The sequence below is a fragment of the Pan troglodytes genome, chromosome 12 (assembly GCF_028858775.2).
Source record: "Pan troglodytes isolate AG18354 chromosome 12, NHGRI_mPanTro3-v2.0_pri, whole genome shotgun sequence".
In the NCBI taxonomy this organism is placed as follows: domain Eukaryota; kingdom Metazoa; phylum Chordata; class Mammalia; order Primates; family Hominidae; genus Pan; species Pan troglodytes.
This window is the reverse complement of record NC_072410.2, coordinates 49,966,008-49,987,070: the sequence shown is the minus strand read 5'-3', so window position 1 is coordinate 49,987,070 and position 21,063 is coordinate 49,966,008. Positions and strand designations below refer to the sequence as shown.

General features: G+C 37.9%; 1 protein-coding gene and 1 non-coding gene across 6 annotated transcripts in view; one reads left to right on the top strand and one right to left on the bottom strand.

Annotated features, from left to right (window-relative positions):
* The window catches only part of EXOC6B (exocyst complex component 6B), a 652,710-nt gene that overhangs the window by 585,487 nt on the left and 46,160 nt on the right, over positions 1-21,063 (bottom strand). The gene's annotated exons all lie outside the window — the stretch shown is intronic.
* On the top strand, positions 1,738-1,806 carry LOC112208271 (small nucleolar RNA SNORD78). The gene has a single exon (XR_002942685.1). It is a non-coding gene; the product is annotated as a small nucleolar RNA SNORD78 (small nucleolar RNA).

The following is a 21,063-nucleotide window of genomic DNA, read 5'->3' as shown; positions in this document are numbered from 1 at the left end:
AAAGTTCTTATAGAAAACTAAAACTTACCTTTCTATAATTTTCACCATTTATCTTATTTTTGCCTTCAAAGGACCAGTGAGAACAAGTCCTTGATCCCTTTTTTTCCTTCTCCAGACTAAACAATCTCAAATTATTCAACTATTCTACATATAAACAGCCTTTCAATTGTAGTTTTACCCTCTGGACATGTTCCAGCAGTCACTTTTCTTTAAGTGTAACAACAAAGGCAGTATATCACAGTGGGCAAGAACACAGGCTTCATAGCCAGACTTTCAGGATTGGAGCCTTAGTTCTACGACTTAATAGTTGTGTGATCTTCGGCAAGTTTATTAAACCTCTGTATACCTCAGTTTCCACATCAGCAAAATGCAGATAATGGTAGGAACCAATTCATACAGTTGCTGTGTGAAGATTAAATGAGATAATGTAAGAATTCTGAACAGTACCTGGCATACAGAAAGTATTCTATAAATATTAAAAATTTTTAAATCAAGCATGGTCAAATGAGAAAAATAAGGCCCATCTCCTTTAACCTTGTTACTTAGCTCCTATTAACAGCCTAATACTAATGCTTATGCAGTTTTGACAGTCATATCATGCTACATATTGAACTCAGAGTCATAAAATTTTTCCATGTGTTTTTCCATATTGCTATAGGCATGTAGTTGATACTCTGAATCTACAATTTACTACAATTAACTATGGTTCATTTTTCCAGTTGTGTGAGACCTTTTGGGACAATGACTTTGCCATTTCAACTTTTCATTTCAATGTTTCCCTTTGTTAAGTAGGTACAGAAAGATTTTCACAAAAGAAAAAATCCACGTGGAAAAGGGCAGAAACCCAAAAAACTCTAGAATCTAAGACAGAAGAACTGAAGAACCCTGGCATGCACCAACATTTAAACGGAGATTTGCTGGTTTCCAATTTTAACGGGGAAGACTGTTAATCACAAAACGTCAAGTAGAGACTTGAAAAAGTTAATATTGATTCTTTAGAAAAAGTCCAGGAAATAGAAAAAGCCACCAACCTCACTTCCTTAAGCCAATATTCAGCCCCCTAACTGTGTCCAACTTGGAGAGAATTTGCCACAAGCCAAAGCTTTTAATGTCCCTACCTTTTGAAGGCACAGTAGAAACAATTCCCAGAACAAGGGAGTTGCGTCAGTGAACTCTCTGCTCTTTCAAGTTGGAAGGACAGTTGATTCACACCATGTGTCAGAGAGAAACACCAGTGAAAACCAAGTGAGATAAATTTTAGGTCTCCAGAGCTGTTTAATATTAAGCTGTATTAAATCATTGTTATAGCAAATTATAAACAAAATATTTTGTTTACCCTTCCTCTCATATGCTCCTTCTCTTGAAAAGAAATTTTAAGATAATTCATAGTTCCAAGGTCACAGATGCTCCACCAAAAAAAATCATTTCCAAATGTTAGCATCCAGAACCAATGATCTGGATCATACTCCCAGCAAACTTCCCTGGCATATCATACAGTAAGCTTTGCTACATAACCTTTTAGGTTTCAAGACAGTGTTAGTTTACTGATGGTCACAGACTTAGAGTAAGACTTCACTTTTGTCAACTGTCTCTACATGAAGTCATCTTAGTGTCCATTCTATTCAATAATTTTACTTTCTACTTAGATCAAGAAATCAACTATATGTTAAACTACATAAATAATACTAAGTTGATTTTGTTTTTAATACTATGAATAGTAAGACTAAAATGTGAAACATGTAATAACGTTCATCAAATGTCTGACCTGAAATGAGCATGTAGACAAGTTAATTTAACACTGAAGAAGAAAAGAAAAAAGACCTGAAACAACCTTGATCTACATGAATTTATTTGAAAAAATGGTCCTAGAGCAATGAAAATAAAATTTAACACAAGTGATAACAAAACTCAAACCATAAAAGTTGAGGAAAAACTAAACCAACAATACAAATATTTTAAGATAAAGCTTAACATGTTAAGAGACATCTTTCTGAAAAGAGAGACCACTAAAACTGCATGACTAGTTCAATACAAGGAATTAAAAAATTACAATGGGTAACTGTGGAAAGCAAATTTCACTTCTCTCAAAAATGACATATGATGCCAGGCAGGGGGGCTCATGCCTGTAATCCCAACACTTTCGGAGGCTGAGACAGGTGAATCACCTGAGGTCAGGACTTCAGGACCAGCCTGGCCAACACGGTGAAACCCCATCTCTACTAAAAATACAAAAATTAGCTGGGTGTGGTGGTGTGCACCTATTATCCCAGCTACTCAGGAGGCTGAGGCAGGAGAATCACTTGAACCCAGGAGGAGGAGGTTGCAGTAAGCCGAGATTGTGCCACTGCACTGCAACCTGGCTGAAGAGCAAGACTCTGTCTCAAAAAAAAAAGACATATGATTAAAATTTGTTAGATATCTACCTGAGGCCTACTGTACATTTTCATTACTCTTCCATTATCAATAGATCAATCTGGTTTGGGCTGTATAACTTCTTTAGAGAATCTGATATTCTACACAGGTGAACTCTAAACTCAACAAAGTGATGATCTACTGTGACCCCAATCATCACTAAGAAACAAAGTTGCTTGCCAATAAATTACTTCTCCAAAGCATTGCATTTAGGGCACTCTCCAAAAGCTATGAAATATCACCACCACATTCTAGCTCTCCAATCTATAAGGTAACTTGATCATTTATTTAAAGAGGGAAAGCAGCAGCATCTTTTTTTTTAATGTTCAAAATGGACCAAACTAAAATAGACTTTTAAAGGGCAAGATAAATTTGACTATTAAATAATAAAATAAATGGCCTCAGCAAATTAAATAGACACTGTTTTCTCAGAAATTTAACAAGATTGGCTATGTTAGGTGGTTTGGGCATTTTCCTGCCATAGGCTCATTTAGTATCTATTGACTGAGAATTTACTAAAAACAAAAAGAAAAGAATATCTTCCTTTGAGGGTGCCCATACTATAATTAGTAAGGAAATAGATAAGAAACCACAATGAAAAGTAATTATAAAACTGTTCAGGAGCTAAGGATGGTAGCATATGCCTGTAATCCCAGCTACTCAGGAGGCTGAGGTCAAAGGTTCTCTTGAGCCCAGGAGTTCAAGATCACCCTGAGCAACATACTGCTCATCTCAAATTTAAAAAAAAGAAAAAAAGCCAGGCATGGTGGCTCATGCCTGTAATCCCAGCACTTTGGGAGGCTGAGGCAGGCAGATCACAAGGTCAAGGGATCAAGACCATCCTAGCCAACATGGTAAAACCCCATCTCTACAAAAAATACAAAAAGTAGCTGGGTATGGTGGCATGTGCCTGTAGTCCCAGCCACTTGGGAAGCTGAGGCAGCAGAATCACTTTAACTGGGGAAGCAGAGGTTGCAGTGAGCCGAGATGGTGCCACTGAACTCCAGCCTGGCAACAGAGTGAGACTCCGTCTCAAAAAAAAAAGAAAAGAAGAAAAAACCTGTGTATAAAGTAATACAACATTTAAATCTGTTACACTTAGGTGATATAGCAATGAAAAATAAAGGAATGTTCAGCACAGAAATGGATTAGTCAGAAAAGGCTTCTTGGAGTTGCTAACAAACACTAATAAAGAAAAATAAACCTTAAAAGCAAAAGCAGAGGGAAGAAAATAACACGTAAAACACAAAGAAAGAATGACTGCAGACTTCTCATCCAAATTATATAAAGAAGAAGACAATGGAAAGATACCTGTAAAGTGCTAAAGGAAAAAAAAATTGTAAATCAAGAATTTTATACCTAGCAAACATATCAATCAACAAAGCAAAACCTTAGAAAATTTGTTGTCCGCAGACCCGCACTATAAAAACTGTTAAAGTAAGTTCCTCAGGCAAAAATAATATAAAATCTGTTCAAAATCTGGATCTTCACAAAAGCATAAGGAGCAAATAAACTGGTAAATATATAGGAACATATAAAATATTTTTATTATTTTAAAATCTTTTAAAAGATAACATTTAAAAAAAGATTGCTGATTGTTCAAAGCAAAAATAATGATAATGAACTATGGAATTCAAAACACATGTAGAAGTAAAATATAATTAATGATAACTCAAAGATCAATGGGTGAAATGAAAATACACTGTTTTAAGGATTGTATGTTATATACAAACACGTACAATAGCATTTGAAAATACATTGCAATAAGTTAAAGATGCATACTGTAAACCCTAAAGCAACCACTAAAAACAAACAAAACAAAACAAAAAACACTAAGAAGGTATACCTAACAATGGAATCTTTAAAAATATTTGGTTGTTCTAATTCAGTTAAGGAGAATATGAAATGAGAAATAAAGAGAAAAAAAAAGATAAGACAAACAAAAAACAAACAGCAAGATAACAGAGTTAAACCTAGTCATATAGGTAATTGTGTTAACATAAATTATCTCCTCTTATCCTGTTTTCTTTATAATTAATTGAGTATACTTCCATTTCCCCCTTCCTGTATTTAGAGCTATTGTTGTCATTCCTTTGTATAGTACCTTGGTGTTGTTTTGCTGTTTATGTTTATCCTGCTCAAGGAGTTGTTTGAGCTTCTTGAATTTCCATTTCTGTTTTCCAGAGAAAGTCAATTTGAACGTGTTTTTTCTTTTTTTTTTTTTTTCTTTTGACAGGGTCTTACTCTGGCACCCAGGCTGGAGTGCACTGGTACGATCTTGGCTCACTGCACACCTCCCAGACTCAAGTGATCCTCCTATCTCAGCCTCACAAGTAGCTGGGACTACAGGTGCGTGCCACCACACCCGGGTAATTTTTGTATTTTTTGGTAGAGATGGGTTTTCACCATGTTGGCCAGGCTGGTCTTGAACTCCTACCTCAAACAATCTGCCCTGCCTCAGCCTCCCAAAGCACTGGGATTGCAGGCATGAGCCATCACACCCAGCCCGATTTGAACTTTTATAAATGTTTCTATTTTTAATTTTTGAGAAGTAAGCCCATATCTTCAAATAATATAATATTGGATGGGTGTGGTGGCTCACACCTGTAAACCCAGCAGCTTGAGAGGCCAAGGCAGGCAGATTGCTTGAGCCCAGGGCTTTGAGACCAACCTGGGCAACATGGTGAAACCCTGTCTCTACAAAAAATACAAAAATTAGCCGGGTGTGGTGGCATGCCTGTAGTACCAGGTACTCGGGAGGCTGTGGTGGGAGGATCGCTTGAGCCCAGGAGGTCAAGGCTCCAGTGAGCTGTGATTGTACCACTGCACTCCAGCATGGGCGATAGAGCGAGCACTTGTCTTAAAAAATTAAAATAATATAAAATAAAAAGATAATATTGCCATTTTCCCTTTATCCATTTTAGATATTGTCTATTTCCTACTATAATTGATCAAAAATTACCTCATCATACCATATCATTCCTTTTCCTCTCCTCTCAATACTTATATACCCCTTTTAGTTTTTCTAAAGATTGCTTTTGTAATATAAATAATATAGTTATGCTTTTGTTTCTTGTATTATTAAAAACAGATTATCTTGATTCCCAACTATGCAAAATGAAGCATTACCTCTCCCTTATTTTCACTTTTTTTTTTTTTTTTTTTGAGACAGAGTCTCACTCTGTTGCCCAGGCTGGAGTGCAGTGGTGTGATCACAGCTCACTGTAGCCCTGACCTCCCAGGCTCAAGCAATCCTCCCACCTCAGCCTCCAGAGTAGCTGAGACTAGAGGCATGTGCCACATCCAGCTAATTTTTTAATTTTTTGTAGAGATGGGGTCTCACTATGTTACGCAGGTTGGTCTCAAACTCCTGGGCTCAACCAATCCTGCCTCAGCCTCCCAAAGTGCTGGGATGACAGGCATGAGCCACCGTGCCTGACCCCCTTACTTTCTCTTTATATCTTTTCCTTACTTTCTCCAACTGTGGAAATGAATTTTACACTGATAGAGTTGATAAACACATACATTTTGTTCTATAATCATAATTGTTTTTCATAGATGGCCCAAACTTTGTCTTTGCAAACAAACAAATAACATTTGCATTATTTTAACTATACAAATATTCTTCACTTTTAAGCCAGATCGTATACTAATATTGCCATTCCTTCCTGGCTGGAATCCCTTTGCCTGTAAATCTCTTTCTTGAAATTCTCCTTTCTCCTGCTCCAATCTAAACTGATACTCCCAGCCAGGTGTGGTGGCTCACACCTATAATCCAAGCACTTTGGGAAGCCAAGGTGGGAGGATTACTTGAGCCCAAGAGTTCAATACCAGCCTGAGCAACATGGTGAGACCCCATCACTACAAAAAAAAAAGGGACTTGATAAGGTCCCTTCCATTTAGGAAGAAAAATTTTTTAAAAATTAGCCGGGCATGGTGGCACATGCCTGTAGTCCCAGCTACTTGGAATGCTGAGGCAGGAGGATAGCTTTAGGCCAAGAGTTCAAGGCTGTAGTGAGCTCCAGTACACTCCAGCCAGGGCAACAGAGCAACACCCTCTCTCTCAAAAAAATTTAAAATAAAAATAAATAAATGAATACCTCTCCAGGTCTTCTGCATACCTGTTTATGATATTCTTTCCTGAGGGACTAACAGAACTGCTCAGGCAGCCAGGCGTGGTGGCTCAGGCCTATAATCCCAGCACTTTGGGAGGCTGAGGTGGGTGGATCAGCTGAGGTCAGGAGTTCAAGACCAGCCTGGCTAACATGGTGAAACCCCCCTCTCTACTAAATTACAAAACTTAGCCAGCCATGATGACTGGTGCCTATAATCCCAGCTACTGGGGAGGCTGAGGCGGGAGAATCACTTGAACCCGGGAGGTGGAGGTTGCTGTGAGCCGAGATTGCGCCATTGCACTCCAGCATGGGTGACACAGCAAGACTCCATCTCAAAAAAACGAAAACAAAAACAAAAAACAGAACTGCTCCGGCAACCAGAATCTAAGGGAACAGAACACTGGAGAAGAGGGGAATAGTAAGAATGGGTCTGCCAATATGCTTCAGTCACTTTTTCCCCCTCAAGGTAAGTACCAAATCTCCATTCAAGAGGCTGAAGTTCCCGGTAAAGGGAACAAGCAGAAAGTCAAGACCAAAAGGCAGGAAAATCAGCTTTTGACAGTTTTAGAGAATCCCGGTACCTTAAATTAGAGGCATAAGAGGTTAGAATCCTGAAGAGGAAAAATGGGAAGAATACATAGCACTGTTATTATTTTCTCAACACATTTGCTGAATTCTTAAGCTATACAAAGAGAGAGGTTAAGATAAGCAAAAAGACTCAGAGAAGCCAACAGAATGTTAGGTAGTATTGAGGTATAAAGGAAAGAAAAGAATTAAGGATCTACCAAGGGAAGGGCTCCTAGTCATCACTCCAGGCTCTTTGGAATGTCTGGAGGACAATAGCATTAACGCAGTAATGAGCCACACCCTAACTAAAGCTGAACCCTAGATTTAGCCAGCTCAGTCGTTGACTGGATTAAATATTGCCATACCATCTGCCTTACCAAAAGTGGGAGCAGAGGGGAGGGACCTTCACTTAAGGAAGAAAACACTATCCAAAACCTCCACAATTTTTTTAATGTCTATTCAGTCCAAAATTACCAAGTGTGCCAAGAGAAGATCACATGACTAAAAATCACATGACTAAAAATCAAGATTCACAGATGATCTAGATATTGAACTTATCAGATAAGAACTTTAAAAATGGCTATGATTAATACCACAAGAAAAAAGGAAAAGAACAAAACACATGAGAAGATGGAGAATTTCACTACAGCCTTACGATTTGTTTTTTTATTATAAAACTGGAGAAAACCCAGAACTGGGTTTTTAAAATTCAGAACTCCATAGATGGTTTACCAGCAAATAAGTCAATTGAAAAAATCCACATTGAGGTTGGGCACAGTGGCTCACACCTGTAATCCCAGCACTTTGGGAGGATGAGGCAAGTGGATCATTTGAGGTTAGGAGGTGGAGACCAGCCTGGCCAACATGGTGAAACTCCATCTCTATCAAAAATAGAAAAATCAGCCGGGCGTAGTGGTGTGCGTCTATAATCCCAGCTACTCGGGAGGCTGAGGCACAAAAATCGCTTGAAACCGGGAGGCAGAGGTTGCAATGAGCCGAGATCACCACTGCCCTCCAGCTTGGGTGACAGAGTGAGACCCTGTCTCAAAAGAAAAAAAAAAAAAGGAAAAAAAAATCCACATTGAAGCCCAAAGAGAACAAGGAAAGGAAACGATGTAAAATACAGAAGAATGTAAGAAAAATGAAACATGGGACACCATCAAAAGCCCTCAGCCAGCAGTTCTCAAAATTTTTTGCCTGGCACTATTTTTATGCTCTCAAAAAATATTGGGTTTCCTGGCCGAGTGCGGGGGCTCACGCCTGTAATCCCTGCACTTTGGGAGGCCGAGGCGGGTGGATCACCTGAGGTTAGGAGTTCGAGACAAGACTAGGCAACATGGTGAAACCCCGTCTCTACTAAAAATACAAAAAATTAGCAGGGTGTAGTGCCGGGCGCCTGTAATCCTAGCAACTGGAGAGGCTGAGGCAGGAGAATCGCTTGAAATCGGGAGGCGGAGGTTGCAGTAAACCAAGATCGCGCCATTTCACTCCAACCTGGGCAAAAGAGCAAAACCCGGTCTCAAATATATATTATAATATATATTTCCCTTGGGTTTCCCAAGAACTTTTGTGTATGTGTTATGTTTGTTGACATTAGCCACATTAACAATTGGAACTGGGCCAGGCACAGTGGCTCACGCTTGCAATCCCAACACTTTGGGAGGCGAGGCCGGCGGATTGCTTGAGGCTAGGAGTTTGAGACCAACCTGGGAAACATGGCAAAACCCCATCTCTACAAAAAATACCAAAAAAGTTAGCTAGGCATGGTGGCATGCACCTGTGGTCCCAGCTACTCAGGAGGCTGAGGTGGGAGTATCACCTAAGCCTGGGAGGTGGAGGTTGCAGTGAGCAGAGATTAGACCACTGCACTCCAGCCTGGGAGACACAGAGACCTTGTTAAAAAAAAAAAAAAAAAAAAAGGCCAAGTCCAGTGGCTCACGCTTATAATTCCAGAACTTTGGGAGGCCGAGGCAGGCGGATCGCCTGAGGTCAGGAGTTCAAGACCAGCCTGGACAATAATGACGAAACCCCGTCTCCACTAAAAATATAAAAATTAGAGGAGAGTAATGTCATGGGCCTGTAATCCCAGCTACTCGGGAGGCTGAGGCAGGAGAATCACATGAACCCGGGGGGCAGAGGTTACAGTGAGTTGAGATCATGCCACTGCACTCCAGATTCCAGCCTGGGGGCCAGAGTGAGACTCCGTTAAAAAAAAAGAAATTGAAACAGAAGAAAAAAATTAAATAAAAGAACATACAAGTATAAATAACATTCACCACTGAAACAATGATATTTTCACATCATGCAGCCTCTAAGAAACTCAATTCTATTCTCCTAGGAGAATGCAAGCTTTTTTTTTTTTTTGAGACAGAGTTTGGCTCTTGTTGCCCAGGCTGGAGTGCAGTGGTGCGATCTCGGCTCACTGCAACCTCCGCCTACCGGGTTCAAGCCATTCTCTTGCCGCAGCCTCCCGAGTAGCTGGGATTACAGGCATGCGCTACCACCCCCGGCTAATTTTGTATTTTCTTTCTCCCCGGCTAATTTTGTATTTTGTTTCTCCATGTTGATCAGGCTGGTCTCAAACTCCAGACCTCAGGTGATCCCCCCGCCTTGGCCTCCCAAAGTGCTGGGATTACAGGCGTGAGACACTGTGCCCGGCCTAAGCTTTTTTTTTTTTTTTTAAGTAAATAACATCTAACTGATATTATGAAAATATTTTTAAATCTGTAACTCTCCTGAAAGAAATTTTATCATTGTATAATTGTGCAGAAGCAATACTTAAAGACATCATAGCCAAGTATATCTAAAAACTTACGAAAGATATCAGTCCATAGTTTCAAGCCCTATAAACCCAAAGTATGATGAATGTAAAGAAAACTATACTTGGCCAGCCGTGGTAGTTCACACCTGTAATCCCAGCACCTTAGGAGGCTGAGGCAAGAATATTGCTTGAAGCCAGGAGGTCAAGACCAGCCTGGGCAACAAAGCTAAACCCTGTCTCTACAAAAAAAAATTAGCCAGGCACAGTGGCATGTGCCTATAGTCCCAGCTACTTGGGATTAGACAAGTTCTGGAGATAGGTGGCAGTTTTGGCTACAGAAAAATGTGAATATACTTAATGCCACTGAACTGTACACTTAAAAATGGTTAAAATGGTAAAGTATATGTTATGTATATTTTACTACAATTTTAAAATAAGGTGAAATACAGACATTATTCATACAAACAAAATAAATGAGTCCTTCACTAAAAGAAATGCTAAAGGGAGTTCTGCATACAAAAGGAAAAGTGACTTCAGAATGAAGCACAGAGATGGAGGAGGAAATGAAGAATCAAACAAAAGAGTAAACATACATGAATGGTGACTCTACGAAATAATAAGGATAATGTTGTGTGGGAACAAAATTACATGTAAAATTAAAATTCATGACAACAGTGTAAGATGTAGGAAAGGATAAATGAAAAAGTGTTACATATTCCTAGCAGTGTCAAGGAAGTGATAAAAATATTAATTTATATTATACTCTGAGTCAAGGATACATGCTGAAATTCTTTGAGTAATGTCTAATAACTAAAAAAGGAAGGGCCAGGCCCAGTGGCTCACACCTGTAATCCCAGCACTTTGGGAGGCCAAGGCGGGCAGATCACCTGAGGTCAGGAATTCGAGACCAGCCTGGCCAACATGGCAAAACTCTGTCTCTACTAAAAATACAAAAATTAGCCGGGTGTGGTGACACGTGCCTGTAATCCCAGCTACTCGAGAGGCTGAGACAGGAGAATTGCTTGAACTCAGGAGGTGGAGGTTGCAGTGAGCCGAGATCGTGCCACTGCACTCCAGCCTGGGCGACAGAGCAAGACTCCATCTCAAAAATAAAATAAAATAAAATAGAAAGAAGAAGAGTCAATAGACAGCCAAAAATAATAAGAATCAAGAATAAGCACTTAGGGAAAAAGAAAAACCAGCAAGTATCAGACTTCTCCACAGCAACATTGAACACCAGAAGACAAGATACTCAAGGAAACAAAACATGAGCCAAGAACTTTAATTTCAACCAAGCTAGCCTTTGAATATAAAGTCTATAGAGCTAAAATTTGAATATACAATAACTCAGAAATTGTTGTTCACATAAGTCCTTCTTAAGGCAACTACTAGAGGAGGAACACAAACCCAACTAGATGACAGGGAAAACTTCAATAAAAAAGAATGTCAATGAAGACTGAATATATTTAACTGCAACTCTAAGACAAAAACAAGGTCAGATTAAAAGTGATCAAGTATGATACATAAAAATAGTACATAAAAATTATACACCTAAGAAAAAAAAGAGAGAAGATAGAAAGTAGAATAAACTAGTCAACTATCTTATACCAGTAACTGTGAGCCAAAGCTAGGCAAATCAACTACAGGTCTACAATCCCTAATCGAAAATCCTTGTAGCAAAATGTTTCATAATACCAAATTCTGTACATTTAAAAAAAATACAGCTCATCTGTCACATATTATGTAACATCCCAGTAAGATCTTAAGCATTCCATAATCAAACACATTCATATTTCAGCAGTAAAATATAGGAATATTCACAAAAGTGGTAAATATAAAGATTATTAATATATTAAGTCAACTCACATCAGGTTTTCTTGCCAAATGAATTAAGGCAGATTTTGACAACAAATAGTTTTTAGAGCCTTTAGGATTTGGGGATTACAAATGAGAGATTATGGGCCAAATCAAGTATGCTTGACTACAAAGTAAAGCACTAAGATAATACTATTCCCTGATATTTAATGCTAAGAGGAAAGAATAACAGAAGAGTACACAAGTTAAGTTTCATTGTTGCCCTTGGCTGAGAAATCAGTAAATATTACCTTCAGAGAGAGACAGAGAGAACTGAGGATGCAATACAAAGGAACCACAAGAACAAAAATACAATTTTTAAAAAATTCAAAGAAAAAAAGGAGGCCATTAGATATAGCTTCATGGTAGTGTCTTCCCCCTCGCCCCCAGAAAAATTATTTGACTTGACACTAAGTTGTTTTTAAATAATGATTATAGTTCTCTACATTTCCAACTTACTACACTTGGAAGAAACAATTGCTGATGAGCATAAAGTCACTAGGGGGCAGCAGAGCATAAAGAGTATCCTCTGAAAAGTGGTGACAACTACAAAGTTATTACATAACCAGAAGTGTCTTCAACTGCTGAAAACATTTCATACTCATCACAAGCACAATAAAACACTTGCCAATTAATTTGTAAAAATTGCTTCTAAGGTATTCATTATATTCTTTATAATTGTTGTAATTTTTATTTTGAAATAATTTCACATTGCACAGAACTCTTGTATAGCCTTTATGCAGAGTTCACTAATTTTTGCCATATTTGTTTTATCATTCTCTCCCTACATATATATGCATGCTTATTTTTCTAAACCATTTGTAAGTAGGCTTCATATATCATGCCTGTAAAACTATAGTGTGTACCTCCTCTCTTACATAATGATAGTACCATTATGAAATTCAAGAAATTTACATTGATACAATTATATCTAACCCACAGTCCAAATTCCAATTTTGAAGATTATCCCAATAATGCTCTTTAGAACATTTTCATTTCCTACTGGAAAGTATCCAGTCTAAGATCATGAATTACATTTTGTGGTCATGTCTCTTCAGTTTCTTTTTATCTAAACAAGCAGCCAAATTTATGGACAAAAGACTACTTTGCATTATTAAAAATTACTGAGAGCCTGGATGTGGTAGCTCACATCTGTAATCTCAACATTTTGTGAGGCCAAGGTGGAAGGATCACTTAAGGCCAGGAATTCAAGCCCAGCCTGGGCAACATGGTGAGACCATATCTCTAAAAAAGAAAGAAAAGAGGAAAAATAAAAATTACTGAGTACCCTAAAGAGCTTTTGCTTATATGAATTATATATATATTAGTATGTGCTATTTTAGATACTAAAACTGAGGAGCGATGTCAGCAAGATGGCAGAATAGGAGTTTCCAACACACATCCCTTCACAGAAACATCAGTTTGAACAAACATCCAAGTACAAAAATATATTCAAAAGAACTAAGGAATCCAGGTAAGAGATCACAGCACCTAGGTAGAATGCAGAAATAAGAAAATATACATTAAAGGGGGTATGAAAGACGGCTTCACATTATCCATGATTCCCTTCCCCCAAGCTCACAAGAGAGACCCTCGCTGGAGGAAAACGAGAATGATATGAGCACCCTACTTCACTGGGGACCCCAGCCCCAGGCCTCCCCAGTGAATTTTGGTGCCAGGCCAGCTGCCATGTACCTAAGCTCCAGGCCAAATCCAACACAAGGACAGCCAGTGACCTAAGGCTCCAGGCCTGCCCCTGCAGGACCAGGCTTAAGGCAAGCTCCAGTGCCAGGCTGGCCCCCAAAGCCCCAGGCTTCAGGCCTGCCCAATAGAACCTGGTGCCAGGCAAGTCCCCACAGAAACAGGTTCTAGGCCCAGCCACATGGTACCAGGCACCAGGCTCACCTCCATGGAAAGAGACGCCAAGACTGCCCCATTGCCAGTTAGTCATTGTGGATCCAAGCTTCAGGCCTGCTCCTGCAGACCCCATTGCCAGCCCAACCCAGTAGATCCTTTTACCAGGCTGATCCCCATGACCCCAGAATCCAGGCCCACACACCCAGGCAACAGGACTGATCCTATAAACCCAGGTGCTAGGAATGCCTACCTGCTGACCCAGGGACCAGGCCAGCCTACCCAAGGACTTCAGAAGAAAGCCAACCTGTGCACTCGACCAATCAGCCTGTTCAGAGATTCTGAGTAGGCTGACTGGGTGATGGGCTTTCCCTGCCAAAGCCAGCCTGTAAAGACTAGAAGAGGTACCTACATCTTCAAATGCACAACTACCAAACCAAAGCCAGAAGGATCACAAATAAACAGGAAAACCATAATCCCCCAACCCAAGGAACAAAATAAAGCTCCAGTAGCCAGCCCTAAAGAAATGAAGATCTATGAACTGTCTGACAAAGATTTCAAAATAATCATCCAAAAGAAATGTAGAGAGCTACAAAAGAACCACAGAGAACTATAAAAGAACATGTACAACATGGTAACTATAGTTAATAACATTATTATATTGTATAATTTAAATTTGCTAAGACAGTAGACCTTAGATTTTCTTTTTTTTTTTTTTTTTTTTGTGAGACAGGGTCTCACTCTGTTGCCCAGGCTGGAGTGCAGTGGTGCAATCATGACTCACTGCAGCCTCAACCTCCCAGGCTCAGGTGATCCTCCCATGTCAGCCTCTCAAGTAGCTGGGACCACAAGCATAAGCCACCATGCCCAGCTAATTTTTTTCACATTTGTTGTAAAGATGGGATTTCACCATGTTGCTCAGGTTGGTCAGGAACTCCTGGGCTCAAGCAATCCACCTGCCTCAGCCTCCCAAGGTGTTGGGATTACAGGTATGAGCCACCATACCGGGTAGATCTTAAGTTTTCTCACCGAAAAAAAAAAAAAAGGCAACTATGTGAGTTGATGAATATGTTAATTAGCACAATTTTAATAATCATTTCACAATGTGTAGATATATCAAAACATCTCATTCTATACCTTAGGTATATACTTTTTAAAATTATACCTCAAGAAAGTCGGAAAAAAAAACTAAAACTGAGAACCTTGAAAATAATTAATTCATTTAAAATTAACAATGAACCCACTACAAGTTAAACAGTATATTTTATACAAATAAAAAACAAATAGTTAAAATAGTTTGTTTTACATTTGTGAAAGTCTCTTTAATGTCGTCTTAACAGAAGACATCTGGATTCTGTAGCCTCTGCATTCAACCTATGGCAATGCGCAGTTTTGGTTAAAGTATATGAAGAAAACTCAGCCTCACAATACATGTAACTGGAAAACTAAAAAGTATTTTCAAAGACTTTTCAGATAATTATATATAAATATTCTTTGGTATAATTTTAGAATGTGACAAATGATACTTTCTTAAAGTTACAATGTGAAATCTGAAACCACATCAGTAAATTTTTTGTACCTTGTTACATTAAAATCCATTAGTCTATGTTATACTTCAAATGAATATTTCACGTGATTTTGTAACATCAGGCACTGGTCATTTAAAAAATACTGATTCACTGGGTTGTATAGGTTTTCCAAATATTGATATATTTCATTACATAGTATCAAAAAACACATTCATTAATATTATCACCCAGTCTTACAAGAAATGTTTGTAAATACTGGCAATCTTTGGAAGGGCAACAGGCTACCTCAGTGAAAATATGAACAGGTAGCAACAGAAAATTCTGCATATGTAGTCCAAATAATAAGTTGGTGATTCTGTAGAACACAATAATAAAGATGAGCTGAAAATCTAATCATAATAAATAATACTACATTATCACTATCCATCAGAATGGGTGAAATAAAAAATAGTGACAACACCAAATACTGGTGAGAATGAAGAGAAATTACATCACTAATACTTTACTGATGGAAATATAAAACAGTACAGCCAACTGCAAAAATATTTTTGAAGTTACTAAAAAAACTAAATATACACTTAACATACAGTCCATCCAACCGCACTCCTGAGCATTTACCCTAGAGAAATGTTAACTTATGTTGAAATATATATACATATAAATCAGTACAGGAATGTTCACAGGAGTTTTATTCATAATAGCCAATGAATGGTTCTTTCTCCTCCTGACAAAAAATATGTAGTATCTTTTCCAACACCAATTCTCTGACACTACTGATGTCTCACAATTCTAATTAATTCTCACACTATCTGCTGGAGTTAGCATCAGACTCCACAGGTTAAGGGCTCAGTCCCATAAAACTGACCCACATCATGCATCAGTCACAAACTAAGTGCCCAGATGTCCCACATTTTTGCCCAGCCAACTACAAATTCAAGTGTTGCCATGATGCCTCCCCTCCCTACCAGGTTCAATAATTTACTAGAATAATATAGAACTCAGTTAAGCACTTTGCTTACTTACTCTTACTGATTTACTATTGAAGGTATAACTCAGGAGAATCCAAATGGAAGAGGTGCATAGGGAGAGTTATGAGAAAGAGGGGGATGCAAGGAGCTTCCATGTCCCCTTCAGACATGCCACCTTCCCAGCAACTCAATGTGTTCACCAACCTGGAAGCTCTCTGAAACTCCTTATTGTTTAGGAGTTGTTAAGGAGGTTTAATTAAATGGGTATGATTGATCAAATCACTGGCCATTGGTGATTGGGGCTCTCTCCCCTCCCTGGAGGTTGGGGGAAGAAGTTGAGTATTCCAACCCTCTAATCAAGGCTTGGTCTTTCTGGCAACTAGCCCCTCTCCTAAAGCTATCTAGGGCCTCATCAAGAATTATCTCATTAGCATAAACTCAGGTATGGTTGAAAGGAGCTTCTTATGAATAACAAAACATAAACCTATGGCCTTCTCACTTAAGAAATTCCATGCAGTTTAGGAATTCTATGCCAGAAGTCAGGGTCAAAGACCAAATGCAATTTATTATTATGCCACAGCCCAAAACAAGAAACAGCCCAGGTGTTCAACAGGTAAATGGTTAACAAACTGTGGTATAACAATATCATGGAGTACTATTCAGCAAAAAAAGGAATAAATAATTTATGCTCACAACAACAAATGAATCTCCAGAGAATTATGCTGAGATGCTGAGAAAAAGAAAAAAAAATACCAAAAGGTTACAACATATGACCTCATTTATACAGCAATTTTGTAATGACAGAACTTTAACAATGGAGACAGTGGTTGGCAGAATTAGTGATGGGGAAACAGGGAAGTGGATATGATTATAAAAAGGTACCGTAGCAATCATTACAGTGATGAAACAATTCGATATATTGACTGTGGTGGTGAATACACATACCTACATGAGATAAAATTGTACAGGACTAAATATATACACACAAATGCCTATAGTAAAACCATAGAAAACTGAATAATGTAGATGAATTGTATCAATGTCAATATCCTGGTTTGATATTATAGCATTGTTTTGCAAGATGTTACTGAGGGGAATTAAGTAAAGGGTACATGGAGTCTCGCTCTAATTTCTTATAAATTGCATCACTATAGAGCAGGCAATAAAAACATATAGAGATAAATACACATACACACACACATATATACATATACCCTTACATATGTAATTTCTTATAACTGTATGTGAAACTGCAATTATCTCAACAAAAATTTCAATTAAGAAACCAATACTACATATCTAAAAGGAATTCAGAATAATATTTTTATACTTTTAAGGTAATGAAGGCCCTTCTAAGCAAGATATCAAATTCAGAAGCCACAAAGAAAAAGACTGGTCGATTTTACTAAATAAAATGTTAACCTTCTGGCCAGGAGAGGTGGCTCACGCCTATAATCCCAGCACTTTGGGAGGCCAAGAGGGGCATACTGTTTTAGCTCAGGAATTCGAGACTAGCCTGGGCAACATGGAGAAACCTCATCTCTACAAACAATACAAAAATTAGCCAGGCATGGGGGCACACACCTGTAGTCCCAGCTACTCAGGAGGCTGAGATGGGAGGATCACTTGAGCCCCAGAGGTGGAGGTTGCAGTGAGCTGAGATCGTGCCATGCCACTGCACTCCAGCCTGGGTGAGACAGCCAGGTCTCAAAAAAAAAAAAAAAAAAAGTTAAGTTTCTGTATAAGAATTTGCAATATGAATTAGGTGAAAAAATAGACAACAAAATGGGGAGATGTATTTATAAAAGTTAATACAAGATGAATATCTGGGACATAATACATATATAACATACAATATATAACAGTAGTTCCAAAAGGAAAGGAGAGAAAGAGAAAGAAGTTGGAAGAATATTTGAAGACATAATGACCAAAAATTTCCTAAATCTGATGAAGAATATGAATATATACTTCCAGGAAGTTCAACAAACTCCAAGTAGAATAAACTCACAAACATCCACACCAAGGCACATTATAATCAAACTGTCAAAATACAAGACAGGCCGGGAGCAGTGGCTCCTGTCTGTAATGCTAGCACTTTGGGAGGCTGAGGCAGTAGGACCACCTGAGGTCAGGAGTTCAAGACCAGCCTGGGCAACATGGTGAAACCCCATCTCTAATAAAAATACAAAAATCAGCCAGGCATGGTGGCACATGCCTGTAATCCCAGCTACTTGGGAGGCTAAGGCAGGAGAATCGCTTGAACCTGGGAGGCAGAGGTTGCAGTGAGCCAAGATCCTCGTGCCACTGCACTCCAGCCTGGGCAACAGAGCGAGACTCTGTCTCAAAAAAAGAAAAACAGACTCTTGAGATTCTTGAAAGCAACAAGAGAGAAGCAGCTCATTGTGTATTAAGGATCCTCAATAAGATGAACAGCAAATTTCTCATCAGAAACCATGGAGGCCAGAAGACAGTGAGACAACATATTTAAAATGTTATTTTAAATATTTTTTATTTAAATTTTTTAAATGTTGAAAGGAAAAAAACATTGAGCAAAAATTCATTACCTGGCAAAACTATCCTCTGAAATGAAAAAGAAATTAAGATATCCCCAGATAAACAAAAACTGAGAGACTCTGTCACTAGTAAACCTGACCTTTAGGAAGCACTAAAGCAAGTCCCTCAGGCTGGAAAGAAAAAACACTAAATGGTAACTCAAATCTATACAAAGAAATAAAGAAAACTGTTAAAGGATAACTGCATAGGTAAATACAAAAGTCAGTATTATTGAATTTTTCATTCGTACCTCCTCCTTTTTCCTATATGATTTAAAAGACTGCAAAAAACAATACATATCTCTGTTGATGAGCATACATTGTATAAAGATGTAATTTATAATGACAACAAAAAGGACAAATGGAGCTATATAGTAACAAAGATTTTGTATACTATTGAAACTAAATTGGTATCAAACCAGATATTCATAAATTAAGACGTTAATTGTAACCCCCAGAAAAATCACAAAGAAAATAAGTTAAATTTTATAGTTTACAAATGAATGAATCAAATTGGTACACTAGAAAATACCTATCTAACACAAAATAAGGCAGTAATGGAGAAACCAAGGAACAAAAAATACAGAAGACACACAAAATAAATAGCAAAATGGCAAAAGTAAGTCATTCCTTATCAGTAATTACAATGAATGAAAATGGACTAAACTCTCCAATTAAAAGGCAGAGATTGACATGATAAGCTGTTTTGCTGTCGTTTGTTTGTTTTCTTTGACATGATGGACTTTTTAAAAATAGTAACAACATGATCCAACTGTAAGCCATGTATAAAACAGTCACTTTAGATCCCAAGATAGAAATAGGTTGGAAGTGAAAGGATGGAAAAAGATATTCTAAGCAAACAATAACCAAAAGATTAACTGAACAAACCAAAGGAGAGCTAAAACTAAACAAAACAAGCTTCAAGACAAAAATAGCTGCAAGAAAAAAGGGACATTATTGTTTCTATTTTAGAGGTTCAGAAAACTAGTACTCAAACCCTATTCTGCATACTGCTCCTTCTAGAATAATGTACTGTTTACAATAGAAACAGAATTAACTCTTTGGTGCCTGCATAGGTAGGAACAAATGTGCTGTATACTAGTTACCAAAAAAGTACCATTTCATACACTGGTGAGGAGGCCCTGGTTGATGTTTAGCCTATTTGTGCCAAACAGTTATCCTTTCAGTTCAGGAAAGGGATGTACTAATCTGACAAACACATTCAAGCGAAGGACTACAAATCATGACTAAGATTTGCTATTAGTCATCTCCCATTCTTTCTAAAGACTTCACTCCTTTGGGGTAAAGACTATCATACACAAGTAAAGTTTTTCCCAAAATGTCATGTTTCAGAGGAAAGTTATCACCGAGTTCCAAAATTCGTTTTCTTCAGGGTTATTAATTTTCTAAAAATATAATAGAGCAAACAAATATATTAGTTTTTTTAAAAAGCAGGATACAACATAACACGTGCATGTACCTGTCTGTATGTTAATACAATATTAACATATACAGTGAATATGTCCATATATAGTATGTATAGTATAACATAAATATTACAGTATTTATAAAAACAATAGCTCATGTTTCTTCCATGTTTACTTCTTATAAAGGACTGTTCTAAACATTTTTCACTTATCATCTTGCTAAACCCCAAAACTACACCCATGATACAGGGTGACAGTATTACCTTCATTGTACAAAGAAACTGAATCACAGGCAAGATAAATTATTTGCCCAAGTTACAAAGCTAGTGAGTAGAGCCATGATTACAGTGAAAGTATAAAAACTCAGAATCCCACACTCATCCATTTCTCTATCTGCCACTGTATTATAAGCATATATATATTATATTATATAAATGTACATATTATAACTTGCTGTCCCCATACAAAATATATATAACATCATGTAACATCATAAATACATTTGTTATACATACACAAATTTTATATATATACATGTGTGTGCATGTGTGTTTCAACAACATAGAAAACATGTTCAAAATGTAAAAAAAATTGTCAAGCAAATATGCTAAAATAATAAGTTTATGAATAGTTTTGCTCCGTTTTAAGTTTTTCTAACTATTGCCATATTTACATCAATAAGCACTATAGTGGCAACTATTTTGGTCAGACCCCAAGCCCCATGCCAATGCTCTCTGGCAAAAGACCACACACTCCACACCCCACAGCCATAAAATTAAACATGGGACTAAGTTTGGGCCAAGCATAACATCCCAGGTCCCAGAACACGTAAGAATTAGACTATTGTCTAAGGGGTGGGGAATCAGATCATTTTCCTAAGATTATAATAACTGAAGCTGACAAAAAAAAGAAAGTCCTTTCCTCTTTGGTCTCAGAGATATTATAATAGATGCCTAAAGTTGCTGGTGTATGCCCGTTGCTTCATGGGAAAAGTCCATTTTAGTACAAGATGAAGACAACGGAC